General features: G+C 37.1%; 1 long non-coding RNA gene across 1 annotated transcript; it reads left to right on the top strand.

Annotated features, from left to right (window-relative positions):
• The first annotated feature begins 11,575 nt into the window (after positions 1-11,575).
• Positions 11,576-13,994, top strand: LOC113327735. The gene is made up of 3 exons (XR_003349175.1): positions 11,576-11,855; positions 12,137-12,489; positions 13,428-13,994. It is a non-coding gene; the product is annotated as an uncharacterized LOC113327735 (long non-coding RNA).
• The last annotated feature ends 2,819 nt before the right edge of the window (positions 13,995-16,813 follow it).

The following is a 16,813-nucleotide window of genomic DNA, read 5'->3' as shown; positions in this document are numbered from 1 at the left end:
AGTAAACGAAAATATAAAAATAAAAATAAAATAAAATACACCTAATGGAATGTACAAAAAAGGATCCCCAAAAATTAACAACCTGAAAATTTGCGGATCGACCCAAAATACAACATTTGTAAATGACAGCTTCACACTTATGTTATAACGATGCAGAGACACTGAAACTATCAAAAACAAAGATTTACCCCTAAACCATGTTTTTAGTGCACAAGGAAGTGCGTAAAGAACAAAATATGGGGATTCTATTGAGACTGGGGAATTATCAATTGACTCATGCACTGTATCAGGAATAGGCAATTCCTCTGGGTATTTAGATGCAAAGTACTCCAATAAAATTTTAGAAGCACGCAATTCTAACCCTAAATTAGGTAATTTTTGGAAGTCTAGGGGTCTAGAAACAACCTGTAAGTCGGGTGAATGCTTTTGCGAGATAGATTCATCTAAAGAATTAAGCAAATCCTCTGCACAATCATCCACAGAGTCATCTATTCATCATCAGCAAATAATCTTTGACATTCAAGAACTCTCAATCTTTGTTCCAAACTAGGTGGTGTGTGTTTATAATACTTCTCGTATATATCTAGAGAAGATTCTTCACTTACCGCATGTGGATCCACTAGTGTAAAATGGAAGTTAAACAACTGTCTAGACATGAGGTAATATCACTAAAAGCGACTGTGTTCATCAGCCCTAATATTGAAGTGGTTTTTCCGAAACGACTGTGTCTCACAAACGTGCAATTCTTTAAAAAACCACTTATGACGGCAGTTATATACTGTAAAACTGATGACCACGGTTGTTTATTTCTATTATATATAATAAAAAAAGGATTTTATTCTGCTGATTCTAAGCTGGTTCAACTGAATCTAAGCTGGAATCAGAAGTGACAGCAAAACTAAAATTAAAAAGGTCCCAAGTAAAGATTCATATTGAAAGATGGATTCAATGTACAAATTCAATCATTAAAATCACCCAAGTTTAAAATGTGAAAATTTCAATACTAAGAACAATGTTAAACGTGAGTCTCATTTACAAACCTAACAACCAAAAACCTCAACAATCTCATACACGGTTTAGTATATTTAACCCGCAAGACTGTACCATCTATACCAAGTAATATGAGAGAATTAAAACCAAAGATAGGTACCCAAGAGATTTGAGAAATTGTATAAGTTCCACTTTGCAGCTAACCACCATGGATCATTTCCTTCCTGAGTTTCCAAGAGGTCCCTCTTAGCATTACAATCCACAACTAGTTTGGTAGATTCTCATCCATCAGTGATTAGAAAATAGAACCATAGTAAGTTTTAAAAATTAAATAACCAAGAAAACAGAACCAAAGTAGTACCTTGATGAGTTTCTTCATTAGTGACGGAAATGCAGCAAAGAATATGGTCGAAGATCTTAGACGGGTTAGAGCGAATGCAAGTATCTCAAAGTCAGTAACGTGGTTGAGAAAGATAATTGTACTACTCAGATAAGACTGAATCAGAGGCTCTGATTCTTTCCATTTTTGAGTTTTCTTCAACCCCAGAACAATATGCTTCTCGTAGTCAAACCCGGGATTTCTAAATGTGTTCGAAATATGTTATCGGCTTCACGAAGGGTAAAGTTCACTATCTTAACAAATATCTTGCTACTTTGAATTCTCTGTGAGATCGCATCGATGGCATCACCAGATCTATATTGACAGGCAGCTCGGTATGCATTCAACAGATTAGGAAGAAAAGACAAGTTTCATTCCTCTACAATCAGTGGACACCAGGAAACAATTATTGCAGTAGTCAAAGGCTTTCCAATGCTGGAATCAGCTTCCACCATATTCTGGTCACTAGTTTTGGCTTCTTCATCAGAATCCTACAACAATCAAACCCAAAAATATTGGAAAAAAAACTCTAATGAGGACAATACAGATTTCATAACTATCGTTGGTGAAGCAAAACAAGTAACAGATTACATATAACCCCGATAATTTATTATAAAAAAAAGTTTTGGTAGAATTCTCATTCCAAATAACTCTAAGATTAGCACAATACAAAGAAGGTATGAAGCTCAAACAACTTACACTATAATCACTATCTTGCTCAAGTTCATCAACACGAGCTTCCAAAAATTCTGCAAATTCTGGATACTGAATAAAAAAAGAAAAACACGGAAATCAAACATCAATAGGCTGAAATAGACACGTGAGAACCAGTACTTCAGGAAGTAATGAGCCTCCGCAGGCAAACAGATTCCTAGATGCACAAGTGAGCAAACAATAAATGTCAGGAAACAAAGATATTCAATATATGTACATCTAAATCCAGTATCTAAAATCGAAAATGAAAATAAAGTTAATGAAATTTCAACTACTATAGCAAACACTGATGTTATATGAATCTTACAATGTCCTACTAGGTCAGTTGGTTGCCAACAAAATCTACATCAATTTCTAGATATTGGGACGACCATTTATCTGAGGCCCAAAGATGAACATTAGATAATCCTTAGTTTTTACTCACATAATTCTCAAACCAACAGGATAACCAAATCGACAATGTTCTAAGAGATAAGTTGATGGAAATACCATAGTGGATACGTAGTGCATCAGACAGAATCCCACATACATCGATAATAATACAGATTGTAGACTAGAATATTAACTTATAGCATACCAACTACCGATACAAACTCTAGGGTGCAAATACCCCATTAAGGTTCATAACAATTATACTGGCAGTGGCAAGGATTAATAATATACTGCAGCTTTAAGGAACACTCAGTCCAGAAATAATATCTAATCACCATAATCTACTGAATTCAATGGGTCTACGAACCCTATCCAATATCAAGTCCCTTGTACTTGTTAGTCAATGAATGCCAAATCATTTCCATTCCATTTTAGGGTGATTTTGTACTCAAGCACTCATATATTACAAGTCCTAACATACTGAGTTCTAATTTTTGGTTGTTGCCACATGAAACATTCCTTTCAATATTTTTTACATATAAAACCTACTCACACTTATCTTATTTTCACTACTTTGCTCTAATTTCACAATTACAGCAAAAGCATCAAATATTATCATTATTGATAGGTTTCAGATTCTCAAACAAACTCACACTACTCGTAAAGTTACTCGTTGCAGTTATTTACAATAATGCACCATTACCTTTTCGATCAGGCGGTCCAATTTCTTCTTTTGCTTGGCAAGTTCCAAACGAAGTTCCTTGTTCTGCGCCTATAAAGGCCTATCATTGCCCTCATCTTCAAAAAACCATTCTCTCTAATAACTTACAAACCTAAAAATCACTAATGCACTTACACACAACAAATTCAACTGCTAGATTTTCCAAATTTTAGGGGAGACTAATTAAACCTCGTAGTGACTAGTAGCACTAAGCTCAAGGGTTCACCATCTTCATAAAAAAAGAAAAGACACAGTTAAATGACTTAAGGCAGACATGGTATGATATTTGAATCCATCAAAATAAATAAAATGAATTAGTGCAAGCCCTTTACCAGTTACGCTGTAAGCTGCAGCCATTTGTTCTTCCTCTTCAACTTCTTGTTCTCCTGCACATCATCACGTAAATGAATTTAATCCTGACCATCATATCCTCATAAAACTGAAAACATATGTAAGCAAAACTGCACATGATCACCTATTCTCCTAGTAACCATGTCATGAAGAGTTCGAACTTAGAGTCTAAAAAATCCTATACATTCTAGGTGATCATATAAGAGCAAATATTGAAGCATTATAAGTGAATCATAACTCAATACAGAACGTTCACCATCTTCACACTAAGGACAACAAAAAACATTGGTGTACGTTGATGTTGTGAAGAACTTGGGCATGACATTTAAACAAACATGTAGTGTCTCTAAAGAATTTAGATGAGCAAAATTGAAACTCTATAAAGCTAAACAACCTTATAACATTAATGATGTTCACCAAGTTAGGGACATAAAATTTAAACAAATCCCAAACTAAAACGTAAAACGAAAAATATTCAAAATTGATAAAGAGAAATTGAGATTACTACAAATACGAACACAAATTAAAAATTAAAATAAACCTAAATCTCTTGCAAAGCTTCAACACCTTTACTAACATATGTTAAAAGGGGATGGACTTGACATTAGCTTATCCTGTAGGAAAAAAAAGTCAGGAAATATAATCAAAACCCTTAAATCAAATCTACAACAAGTACTACCTTACGAGTACCAACAAGATTTGTTCGATCATGAGCACTCAAAGCTTCAATAAAACAAAAAATATCAAGGTTTTCAAATACTAAAAACAGACTCGAGACATCAAATAAAGTGAAGGGTTTTTGAGAAGATTCAATTTCAGATTTAATGGTGTTATTTCTTACACTAGGAGAAGAGATATTCAACCAACTTGAAGATTTTTTTGCAGGGAAAAATACATAAGGAAACATCATTCTGCAAAATCGAGAGAAGATGAAGAGAAATTAAATCATTAATGATACTAAAATTCTATCACATTTAGAAAACAAGGACAAGATTGATAATACCTGATGATTTCCGGAGCAGAAAACTAATCTAGGCTTACAAAGTTTTCTTTAGATTTCTATTGATACATGCGTTTTGATTTTGAGATAGGGGTTACGACGAAGCTATGATTTGGGACAGTAAGTTTCGATCTTTGATATGAGAGTGAGATTCTTCTTCAATTTCTAACTTTGATTTCTAATTATTGAAAAACGAACTGGATTTTGAATCTAGGGTTCTTGGAGTTTTTGTTGAATTTGATTAATGGAACAAAATAATAATAAAACTTGTTAAGATTGGGTTGTCGGTGGAGATGAAAGTAAAGAGTTTATGATTTGGGGACATGTTCTGTGGATGAAGAAGAAGGGGATCTTGTGTGTTGTGATTGACTTAAGAAACGGGAGAATGAAAAGGTATGTATGGGTATGGTCGTCTGGAACTGGGGATATAGAAAGTAGTTGCTTCTACAGTGGTTCTTATACTCGATAAGAGAGCCCTATTTTCTTACAAAAATACCACCCAATATAACGACTGTGGCTGAAACTTGTTTATTTTTTATCAAAAAAGCTACTTTTTCTCACAGCTCATATAAGTACTACCAGTCCATGGAAGTCGTTTCTTTAAAACCTAGGAAGTGGTTAAAAATCCTTTTTCCACTAGTGATCAAAAACTCCATACCGTTGCCTATGCATGTATTCACCAAGCGTCATCGCAGATGATGTTTCCTGATAATTTGAATTTCTACGCATATATTCCGCCAGCGTCATCGTAGATGACGTCTCCTCAGAAGAAGTCATCATCCTCAAAAAGTCCCTGAAAACAAATACAAAAAGAAACGCATAAAAAGAAAAAAATAAAATAAAATCTAAAATGAAATTAAAATACTATACAAAATAAAAAAAATAAACCTAAAAATTAATCTAAAAAAAATCCGCGTCGGCGGCGCCATAATGATTGATGATTATTTTTTATTGTGGTTGTAGTAAATAAGGATTCGAACTCTAAGACTTGTTAAGATTAATTTTAAAGGAATTAAATAGAGAGTTACTGGGTCTAGGATTCAGCATGTTTCTACACACTTCAGTTGAAGTCATACACACGTGATCTTACCAAAAATATTCTCTAACCCTGCTTCGTGGAGATTCTGTAGAAATCTTCTGTGTTGACTGTATTCCTTTCCCTGTTTTCACCGTGTTTGAAGTTTGCACGCAGCTTTCGAATCTCAAAATAGAATCCACGAAAATCTTTCCAAAATTGATCAACAAAAGCCGAGTATCTTTCTTCTCCCTCATCAATCCAAAACCAGATTATCCAGCCTAAGTGAATCGAAACCATCACATATACCATCCATGTATAGCCCAGAGGGATAACCCTAGTTGAGTCCAGCCCTTTAATCTCACTGAAACAAGCTCAAATTGCAAACCCTAATTATGTTCTTCCGCTGTAATTATTTCCCGCCAAAAGTATGTTTTCTGTTTTGTTTAACCAAAAGGAAGATACCCATTCAATTTCAGCCATTAAGTCTCACTCGAACACCTCCAAAAGCCAAACCTTAATTCTGCCACCATTTTTCCCGCCAAAATTGGATATTCAAACGGAGAAGAAGGTCTCCCCTTATCCTGAGTGCTGGAGTGTGAATATAAATAGGTTCTTTCTAGTAAAGAAGGTTCCCCTTATCAAACAAGGTGCCCCTTAGTAATTGAGGTTCCCCTTAACCGAAAGTAGGAGTCCGAATAACACGCGTCCTCCGGGGTACAAAAATCACTTTTCGAGCAACTTTCTTCATAAGAGCTTATTTCCCAGCTAATGTATTTATGGGTGAAAATGTACCGTACTTTCGTGCTCATCAAATCCCCCCACACTTACATTTTTCTAGTCCTCGAGCAAAACAGAAAACTGACCCGCTACACAGCTGGTCATATAATAAGAGACATAGAGAGACCCGCTACACAGCTAATTATTATTATTATTTTTTATTTTTTTGGTGAACCGATACACAGCTGGTCATAAAATGCAAGGAAATTCCTGAAAAAGAAAAGTAAAACGTTAACCACTCCCCCGCACTTAAATATTACATTGTCCTTAATATAATTGAGTCATCCAATGCAAAGATTAAGATGGGAAATTCATAAGATGAGAAAAAGTAAACGAAAATATAAAAAAAAATACACCTACTGGAATGTACAAAAAAGGATCCCCAAAAATTAACAACCTGAAAATTTGGGGATCGACCCAAAATACAACATTTGTAAATGACAACTTAACACTTATGTTATAGCGATGCAGAGACACTGAAACTATCAAAAACAAAGATTTTGTAATTATAAAAAGGTATTTGATTGTATCCACATTTGTAAATGACAACTTCACACTTATGTTATAACGATGCAGAGACACTAATGACAGCTTCCCTTTACCATCTGAGGGATATTTGGTAAAGGGAAATTATCCTTGGTACAAGAGGTATTTAGATCACTGAAATCAATACAGATTCTTATTCCATTGTTCTTCTTTGGTACAATTACCATATTCACAATCCAATCTGGATATTTCGCCGGCTTTATGATGTCTGCCTTCATCATCTTCTGAAGTTCCTTGTCAATTTTCTCATGATAGGTCGTCGCTATCTTCCTTATCCGTTGTCTTACTGGCTTGATTGCTGGGTCTAATTTCAACCGATGGCACGCAACACGCGGATCAAAGTCTGGGATTTCCTCCATGCTCCATGCAAATATGTCTCCATATTTTTTTAATAGTTCTACCAACCTCCTTTCTTCTTCCTCATCCATCTTCGTCCCAATTTTTTATGATTTTTGGTTCATCTTCCGTTCCTAGATTTACATCTTTCGTCAGTTCGACTGCGGCGAAATTCAAGGTTAGATCTCCCAATGGGGTTGGTTCTTTTATGGGCTTCGCGGTTTCTCCCTCCTTTTCTGGTACCTCGCTAGGTATTGCCCACCTTTCTTTAGCCTTTGCCAGGTATACCCGTAATTCGTCATCCTTCTTCAGCTCCAGTACCTTCCTCTTCCGTTCCTTCTTCCTTTTTACTTTACTCTCGTAAATATCAACAAATTTCTCGTTGCAATACTCGGATTCTTCGCTGCTTCCTCGTATTTCACTGATTCCACTTGGCATTGGGAACCATATCATTTGGTGATAAGCGGATGCAACACCTTTTATTCCATGCACCCATGGTCTACCTATAAGAGCGTTATATGGCGACTCTACATCTACCACGCATAGAGTAACCTTTTTTTCCAACTCTCCTGCCAATTTTTTGAAGCATATCTCGCCTTTCGGCCTTGTCTCCACTCCGTTGAATCCATACAGCGTATACACAGAAGGTAACAAGTCAGAATCCTCATATCTCGCCTTTCAGCCTTGTCTACTGATCTTCCCAAGTCTATCAAGACTTTGTCCACCGCCCAAGTCATCTCCTTATTTTGGTGACCCCTTTCCTGGGATACAATCCTGGCCACAGCTAGGCTAACGACTATTTAATTCATATGCTCGATTTCTCTTTCTGGCACCTCCTTCTCCAAAAAGGATATTTCTCTCTTTTGCCAGCCTTCTAATGGTTATTTCTTCGGGGAGTCCATTATCTCATTACCTTCGCGATCCACCTTGCACACTCTTGAGAGTACGTAATCTTCAAAATCTTGGAAACTTCCCCTGGAATGCGCTATGAAGTTACAGCCTAATCGTCTCCTTTCTCGGCTTACCTTTTCCTGCTTTTTGTGACAAGTAATTATTGATGTCTCCTTTAGATAAATGTTGTGCGCGAGTTTCCCTTGTTCGATAAGCTGGTGTATGATCTTCCTAACACTCCTGCAGTTGTTGGTATGGCGTCCGTGAAAACGATGATACCTGCAAAATTCATGACTCTTGCTTCCCGGGACTGGTTCTCTCCCCAGATTTGGTGGTGCTGGTATCTCTTCGGTCAATATCACTTCCTCCCATACCTTCTCCAAAGTTGTGTTAAGTTCTGCAAGTTTTAACTCCGTCCAGGACATCGACTCTTGTCTGATCTGCCCTTTGTTTTTCATCTTATGCCTCCCTCCTCCATCTCCTCGTGGATCTTTTCGCCTGGATCCTCCCTTTTCCTCGTCGCCTTTTTGTGAACTTCCAACCTGCATTTTTGAGCTTCGTAGCTCGCATAAGATCTCATGATCTATGGTTCTCCCTCTTATTTCATCAATGTTTACTTCTGTTTTGACTCGTTTGCTTTCCTCCTCACGTTTCCTCTCTTCCTCATACCTTAGCTCGCAATTTTCCCGTCTCGCCTCTTTTAACAGCCTCCTTAAGTCTCTTTCTCTATGATACCCTTCTAACAACTTCATCACCCCTTGTTCATATATCTCCTGATTTCTTTCGTACCATATATGCCTTTGAGATGACGTCGTGATTTCCTCCGCTTCATTGTTTCCTTACCGCATGACCTCATCAGTCATTTCTCGTTCACGTTCCTCATGCATCATCTGGTCATCTTCCTCCTGATTAGGGGTTTCACCCAGTTCTTCCGATACCTCATCCTCCTCGTTATCGTTTGCTTCCGCCTTTTACCGGTTCATTTCCTTTTCCGCGGTAGTCCCGGCTTTCACAATCAGACCAGGTTTCTCCATAGTCCCGGCTTTCACTTTCGATCTGTGTTTCCCTTGTATCATGGTCCTTCGTCTTTCATCCTTTACCAATATATCGTTCTTTACCTCCTGATCCAGAGCCTCCAATCATTTACTCCTTCTCAACATCGTTTGTGATTTCGTTTGACTCACCTTTCTCTTCATCGTTTACCTCGTTCCGAAATCCATCCTTTTACCCACCTCTTTGCTAGTCTTTCCGCTTAATCCTCAGATCTCGAACCATCCTTCTCAGATCTTTGGTTTCCTCCTCTTTGGTGTAACCTCAGCTTCTCTCCCTACTCTTTAGACGAGGATAAATTCCCAATCTAAGTTCCCTGTTTCCAGGCGCCAAAATGTGATTACTGTAAATCCAGCAACACACCCAAATGGAGAATAAGCAAGATCCAAGACATAACAAACACTAGAACTTAAGTTTATTAATCTCAAGTGAAATACAAGTTACACTCGTGGGTTACTAGGAAACCCTAATCCCTTCTCCAAGGATATGAATTACAAGGAAACCCTAACTCTCTCTCTCTCTCTCCTATTGTAGACCTTACCCTCTCCCCCCCGATCTCTCCCTTTACATTGTCCAAAGCTCTCTATTTATAGGCCTAAGCAACCTTAATGGCATACAGCTCATGTCACCTCGGTGAGATTACTTTATGCTTCGCCTGGAGCATATTCCATAAAGTTTTTCCCCACCTCTCGCTGACTTCACGTGGTCTTGTCGGGACACCTGTCCTATTTCTTGCCCAATAATTTATCTACTTCGTGAAGGTAGATTTTCTTCCAAGCCAAGTCATATTATTTCGTGGTTACTTTGTAATGGACATCTGATTCTTCTCGCGCTCTATCACTCCCCCCCCCCCCCCCCCCCCCCCCCCCCCCCCCCCCCGCCCCGCCCCACCCTTTGGCGAGTTACCTCGTCCCCAACTTTACTTCGATGTCGTGCGGATAAGGATAATTCTGAGTTGATTTGACAAGTCCCTGACGACGAATCTCGGGGCTTGAAGTAAGATCTTTTCACCAGATTCCCGCGCCTTCCTATGGCCACATGTCGGCTTATACTTTGGTAACTACAATCTTCGTATATACCATGTAAGACGGAAAGATCCACACCCGATTAAAAGTTGTTTTCCTTCTTTTTGTTTTGTTTTTCACCTCTTTTACTGAGCAAGAAACTATGGAATTGCGGGGTTGAAGAAAAGAGGGATAGTGATGTAGGTAGTTTTCTTGATAGATAAGATGGATTGAGACTTTTCATTGATAAAAGCATGTGGTTCTCTAAACACACTGTACTACTACTGGTGTAGTGAATTCAGGGTTAGTTCAGATTTCATCCTTCTATATTTTGAGTTTCCATTCCTTCTTTCCGATCTTATATATGCCCCTCTACATTTTCTGGTTTTATAGTATTTTTCTTTTGGATAAACTTTGAGGCTCTGGGACGCTGAGTTGGATAAACTTTGAGCCGCTGAGTTTGCATTTGTTAAATAAAAAAATTACGAAGAATATCCACAAAAGGAAAGATATCTTAGAAGTGAGTATTTTTTCTTTTGGTTTTTTATTTTTTTTCTTTCTGAATTGAAATTATTTATTTATTTTCTTTCTGGATTGAAATTATTTTTGATTTGACACAAATCTTAGGTTATGGAGTGCATACCAACAGTGGTTTCTGCTTTTGTTGTTTCGTATAATGGGTAGCCGGAGTGGTGGAGCTTTGTGCATAATACAGGACTCATTAGTCGTTGATATTGTTCTTTAGTTCACTTTTATATATGCATATTGTTTTTTCTGGGAATAAATGAACTACTACTCTCCCTGACTTTGTTTCAACTGCTTGTTTTCTATGGAGCAGGTAGCGGCGACCAGTTTTTTCAGCTGCGCTTTCAATTAAGTGTGTTACAATTAAATTTGTATGCAATTGCGAGTTACTATGCGCGACACCGATGGGAAAATGGTTATGACACGCGTGGCTGAATCTTAGTATTTAACTGTTTAATTTTTACTTCCCCACATCTAGCTTATGTGAACCCAACTCAGTTATACAACTCATGCTGGTATAAATTTAAAGTTTCTTTTATTTCAATGGATTGTAATTGCTTGGACAAAGTTGCACAAGACAACCATTAATCAGCTTGGGAATGAAAAATTAAGGACAAAAACTTTTTGCGATGGACGAAATTCTTATTACAAAGGGTTGTGAGAGAATGATGCGTGCTAAGCATTTTCTTCCACGTGCTGACCAGCTTAAACATCCCCCCACCTTTAATGAGCACAACAGAATATTAAGCTCCACTCCTTATATCCGTTAGATTTAGTTACTTTAATTTCCACCCGTCAGATTTCAAGGATTTCCGAAAATAATTCCCGTGTGTGCTTTTCATATCATTCGTTGGATCGTATGACTTTTAATCTCGGAATGAGATGGAGGCCGTACATTTAATTTCTTCCCATCACTTCTCCTTCTTTCTCAGCCGATCAAATTCATTCAGAAGAATCACAATTCCCCCATTAACGAATTTCTTAGTAAACATCAACTTCTTCTCCCTCACCTCCTTCGTTAAATATTTCCGAGAAAACCCTAGCACTGAAATTAGAGCTTGGTTTCAAAAAATAAATCAGATGCTTTCACTCGATCGATTTTCCAATGAAGATGGTGGTTCAGTGACCGATTTTGAGACTCAAGTTACCTCAAGAGAAAAATACCCTAATCTTCAGAAAAGGTAACAATAATTCGAAATATTTTTGGCTTCTATCGTGTATGTGATTTTATGTTTTGTTGTTCTGATTTGTTTGGTTTTAATCTGATTTTGTTAATTGAACTGAATCAATGAATCTAGTTTGTATGGCGTGAGATGATATGTCCAGTGATGTTCTATTACAGATTAGATCTTACATTTGGATTGTGTTGAATCTCTTATTGTTTGTATTATCAATGGGTATTTTCGATCTTCGTGATCCAAACTATCAGTTTCGTTGTTAAATTAATACATTTTTAAATCAGGTTTCACATTACTCTTTTGCAAAATTATAAAAATGGTGCATATGGATGTGATAGAAGAAACTAATGAAGAACAACTTCTCTTGATATCCAAGTTCATCAACACACTGGGAACTGTAAGTTGGACCATAAAAGACATCTTCAGTAAGAAATGAGAGTACGGAGCATTAAATTTGGGAGAGAAGAACCTAAATGGAAACACATGTAGCTTCAACAAGTGCATCAAAAATATACTTGAAATGGTGGATTATACATTAAACCATCGTGTTACCATTTGATGAAATAGCTATGGAGTGTTATCTGTGAATCATACTATTCTGCTAATCTATGACATCTGTGTCATAACTTAACGGCAGGTAACCAGACTCATGGAAATGGAACACAATACATATAACAATGGATTTATTATTTTTCTGATTATGTATCTCAACCTTAATATAATTCATGCTTCTGTTTGAGAGAAGTGGCGTTATAACATGCTTAGCACTATGACCACCTAATGGTCTTTGTTGGTGGCATTAATTTGTAGATGAGGTGGTGTTGAAATTAGATTAAGCTGCTGATGGTGATGTCTTTTCAGCACCTGATGGTGCTCCTGGCTTGCAGCAGAAAGTAGTTACTTGCGGAGATAACATTGTACATGGGCGAGGGAACGACGGTACTAGGAAAATTAAACTGATAAGATGATCAAGACATGAGATTATGAAAGTTTTTATGTATATATATGTTACATCTACTTAGTTCTGTACTAGCAACATCACAACTTCATGCATCATATAGCCAAGCCAGGAAAAATGGAATATTGGTAGCCCTCGTTCCCAATAACCACTAATCTTTTTTTGTTTCTTTGTCGTGTATAATTGGACCACCGATGATGGGTGTTAATTCTCTCTCACGTCTCTTACTTCGAGTAAGGAGGAGAACTTATCATTATTAGCTTTGTAACATGCCAACATTTTTTTCTTTGAGAAAGTGCTGTAACATGAAACTGTGGTGCTTTTTACATTGTTGGTCAATTGGAGAATCCCTTGGTCATGAAAATAGCAACAACGGGAGGATAAGAGAGTAGTTGCAGAGTGTCATAGTTCTGCGAAAATGGAAGATAAGTGTGAGATAAATATAATTTGTCGACGTGCAACGCACGTGCACTCCACTTGTATATATAATTATCTATAACGAAACCAAAAAAACATGGATTACGCACGTCACTATTCAGTATTGATATACGTGTTCATGTATTTTTATTTTTTTTATTATGCTTGGGTAACTTGTTTTTTTTTTGTTCAAGGACCAGATTCGAAGCCTATGATTGTTCACTTAGCTATCATTGGAAGCCACATGTCGTTGTTCCTTCCACTGTTAAGTTTTAAAGCTCGGCAACTCAGTAAATAATGAACCATGAAGGTACGCAATCAACAACATACTCTTTCTGTAGTTGTAGGAAATCCTACAACACACCCCATTAACAATTCCTAAATCTAAATCTATTGCACAATCAAACTAAAGATTAAAGTGTTAAAATTGGACACAAGATTTACGTGGTTCGATCAATGTGATCTACATCCACGGGGTTAAGTTTCACTATGATTGAAGAAATTACATATGGATTACAATTGAGACTCCATTAATGAGTATTTGGAGCTCTAGGTTGATGAAGGAAGAAAAATGAGATAATACTAATAATAATTCTGTCATCTTTCTCTACACATGTGTTCCTTATAAAGTGTATATCTTTCCTAAAGTGTGTCTCTTTCCTAAAATGTATCCTTCCTTTCTCTCTCCTGTCTTTCTCTTTATATAGATATTTACATAGTGGATGACAGCTCATGTTTCCTTTATTTATGGAATCGACATGCGACACTATCGCGCGCTCATACTACGTTCTCGCACTCCTATTATTGATAGAACTCACATAGCCTTATTTGAATGTCGCACACTTGATTTTTCTTATGCGATATTTTGATCCTACATTTTGCCTCTATTTTCTTGAATATCGCTTGAAGAGTGATCTTCAAGGAAAAATCCACTTTGTTGTAATCGTTGGTGCGAGATGCTTGACGTTGGAATAGTCTTTGATCTTTGTTGTTGAAGGAACGAGCGAAAGAATACTGGTCTTGAAAAGTACGTACTTGCCTCTATTCTTTTGTGAAGTTCCGAAACTTTGAAAAGTATCATTTCTTGAAGTATGCGAAGTATGAAGTATCCTCGAAGAAGTATAAGAAGTATGAAGTATGAAGTATCCTTGAAGAAGTATAAGAAGTATGAAGTATTCTTGAAGAAGTATAAGAAGTACTAATCCTCGAAATATAAGAAGTATTGTGAATCAATCATGCGAAACTTTTTTGATGTGATTTCTATTTCATGTGTTCTATTTCTCTTACTCCATTGTTGGTGACAATTCTTGTTATTCATGAATGAGCGTCTTCTTTGGAAATGATTCTGACTGAAAAGATAAAGAACAAAAAATGTTTTCTTGATAATCCATCGTTGCCTCTGTTTTTTATCTATGAGGGAAGAACTCTTGAGAAAGTGTTGGATGAGCAAATTGATCTTCACGTCTTTCTTCTTTGAGTATAATGTCTTCAAATTGCTTATGCGAAATAATTGAGCGAAAACACTTGTGCGATGAAATGTGTATGTGATGCTTATGCCATGTAATGCTTATGCGATGCTTATGCCATGAATGCATATGCGATGCTTATGTCATGTCATGTATAAATAATGTTGAGTTACTTACCTTTTTTATTTGTCCATCCTTAATTCATCATATCGCATTGTATTGTTGCTTCTTTTTCCTTATTTCTTTGGTTTGCCTCAATCACATTTACTATGCGATCTTCTTCGCAGCCTATCCGCTCTTTATCAATTCCTGCAAAACAATATTAACTTGTGTTCTATTTTTCTCATGAGCTTTTATTTTTCCTAACGATTCCTTTGCTCATGTGCGAACTTATTTTTGCTACTCCTTTTTCGGATATCCTGCAAAATAAATATTTAGTTAAATAAACATATTTTTCTTTTCTTTGGAGTTCTTATTGGCCTTCCTAAGTAAAAGTCTTATTTTTTCCTCCGGGCGGCAAAATTGCAGGACGTATTTACACTTTCATGCAATGACCCATTGATCTTGCCTTATCGTCTCTTGTATTATTGCCTCTTCAGGATATATCTATGCGATAGACCTAAGTACTCCCATGAGTAAATGCCCCATAGCATTGTCGTCTTTTGACACAATTCAGCTCTCTAATGGAGGGTGATGTCCTTATCTTCCCCCTGGTTACCCCTTCAAGGAAGCTTACCTCTATCGGGTTAAGATTATGGCTCTTCCCATCCAGAAATTCAACAACCAGTTGATTTCGCAGTCTCTTATCCCACCACCGATGTGGTTTTGTGGTTACAAGACTCCACCCTAAGTGGGGTATCTTCGGATCGAGTGCATCATAGTCAGGACTTGTCAAGAGTGGCAAGATACGCTCCAGACGCCCCGGGCACTCTTGACTCAACCGTGTACCTCGGCACCCTGATCGAGTTTTTGCACTCCTTGGGAGAGCCTTTCTCACCTTAGTTTCTCAATATAAGATTGTTATCTTAGAATGAAAGTTTAAGGTATCTCTCCCGGATGGGCATCATCGTTTTATTCTCACCCCAAGTCTCCACAACTCAAGTTCCGGGGTCGGTGTAGCCTTCCTTGAGTCATGTCTTCTAGGTTCTCCGACTATGACGTGCGATAGGTCTTACTTGTATATATTTTTTTGCCTCTTGCATGTATGCGAACTAGGTTGCACGCCACATTTGGATTCCTAGCCAATCAGATAATAAATATCATTTCTGGTGCCTTTTATTAAGGTGTTATTTTGAGGTGTCACTTGTGCCTTATATTAAGGTCTTATTCTTTTTGTATTGTTGTAGTTCTCTATTTCTCTTGATGTGATTTTCTCTTGGTGCATTGATATCTCCCTTGATATCTCTAGTATGCTTCATGTGATGATAACACTTTTTTTAGAAAAATTCGGATGCGATGATTTTCTCTTGGTGCATTGATATCTCCCTTGATATCTCTAGTATGCTTCATGCGACGATAACACTTTTTTTAGAAAAATTCGGCAAAAATATGTGCAGGAGGTGGGATTTGAACTCTGGTTCTGTTGTTTGCATATTCCTTGGCTGACCATCTGTGCATCTTCTTCTGTGCGAAGTAAACGCATACTTTTGAAACTTGTCTTCATCTCAGTGTTTTGGCAAAAAATGTGAGTATAGTGAGGTTCTCTTGAAATGTGCGAAAAAGTTCGCATGACGAGGGATTCGAACCCGTGATACTGAACTCATAAACTCCGCTTGTGACCAACTTTTCAAGTACTTGTATGCGAAATTATCGCATAACACCTTCTTTTAAATGATATCATTGCCCTTTGGAGATCTGGTTAAAAATGTATGTAGAAAATGAGTGTATGCGAAATTGATCGCATGATGCCTTAGTCATACTCTCCATCCTTCACCATCTGTTCTGTCTCCTGTTTGTGAAAGAAAGTCATATAGCCGCGCACTTATTCAAATCTTCTTCCTAGTAATTATAAAAATGTGTGAAAAAATATAATTGCGGTGAGAATCGATCTTGCGACACCCAACTCGTACTCCTGACTCTGAACCATCTTTGCTTTTTTAACCATGCGAAAATAACGCACC

Source organism: Papaver somniferum, unplaced genomic scaffold (assembly GCF_003573695.1).
Source record: "Papaver somniferum cultivar HN1 unplaced genomic scaffold, ASM357369v1 unplaced-scaffold_107, whole genome shotgun sequence".
NCBI lineage: Eukaryota > Viridiplantae > Streptophyta > Magnoliopsida > Ranunculales > Papaveraceae > Papaver > Papaver somniferum.
The sequence above is the reverse complement of the archived record's forward strand: the minus strand, read 5'-3'. Positions and strand labels throughout refer to the sequence as shown.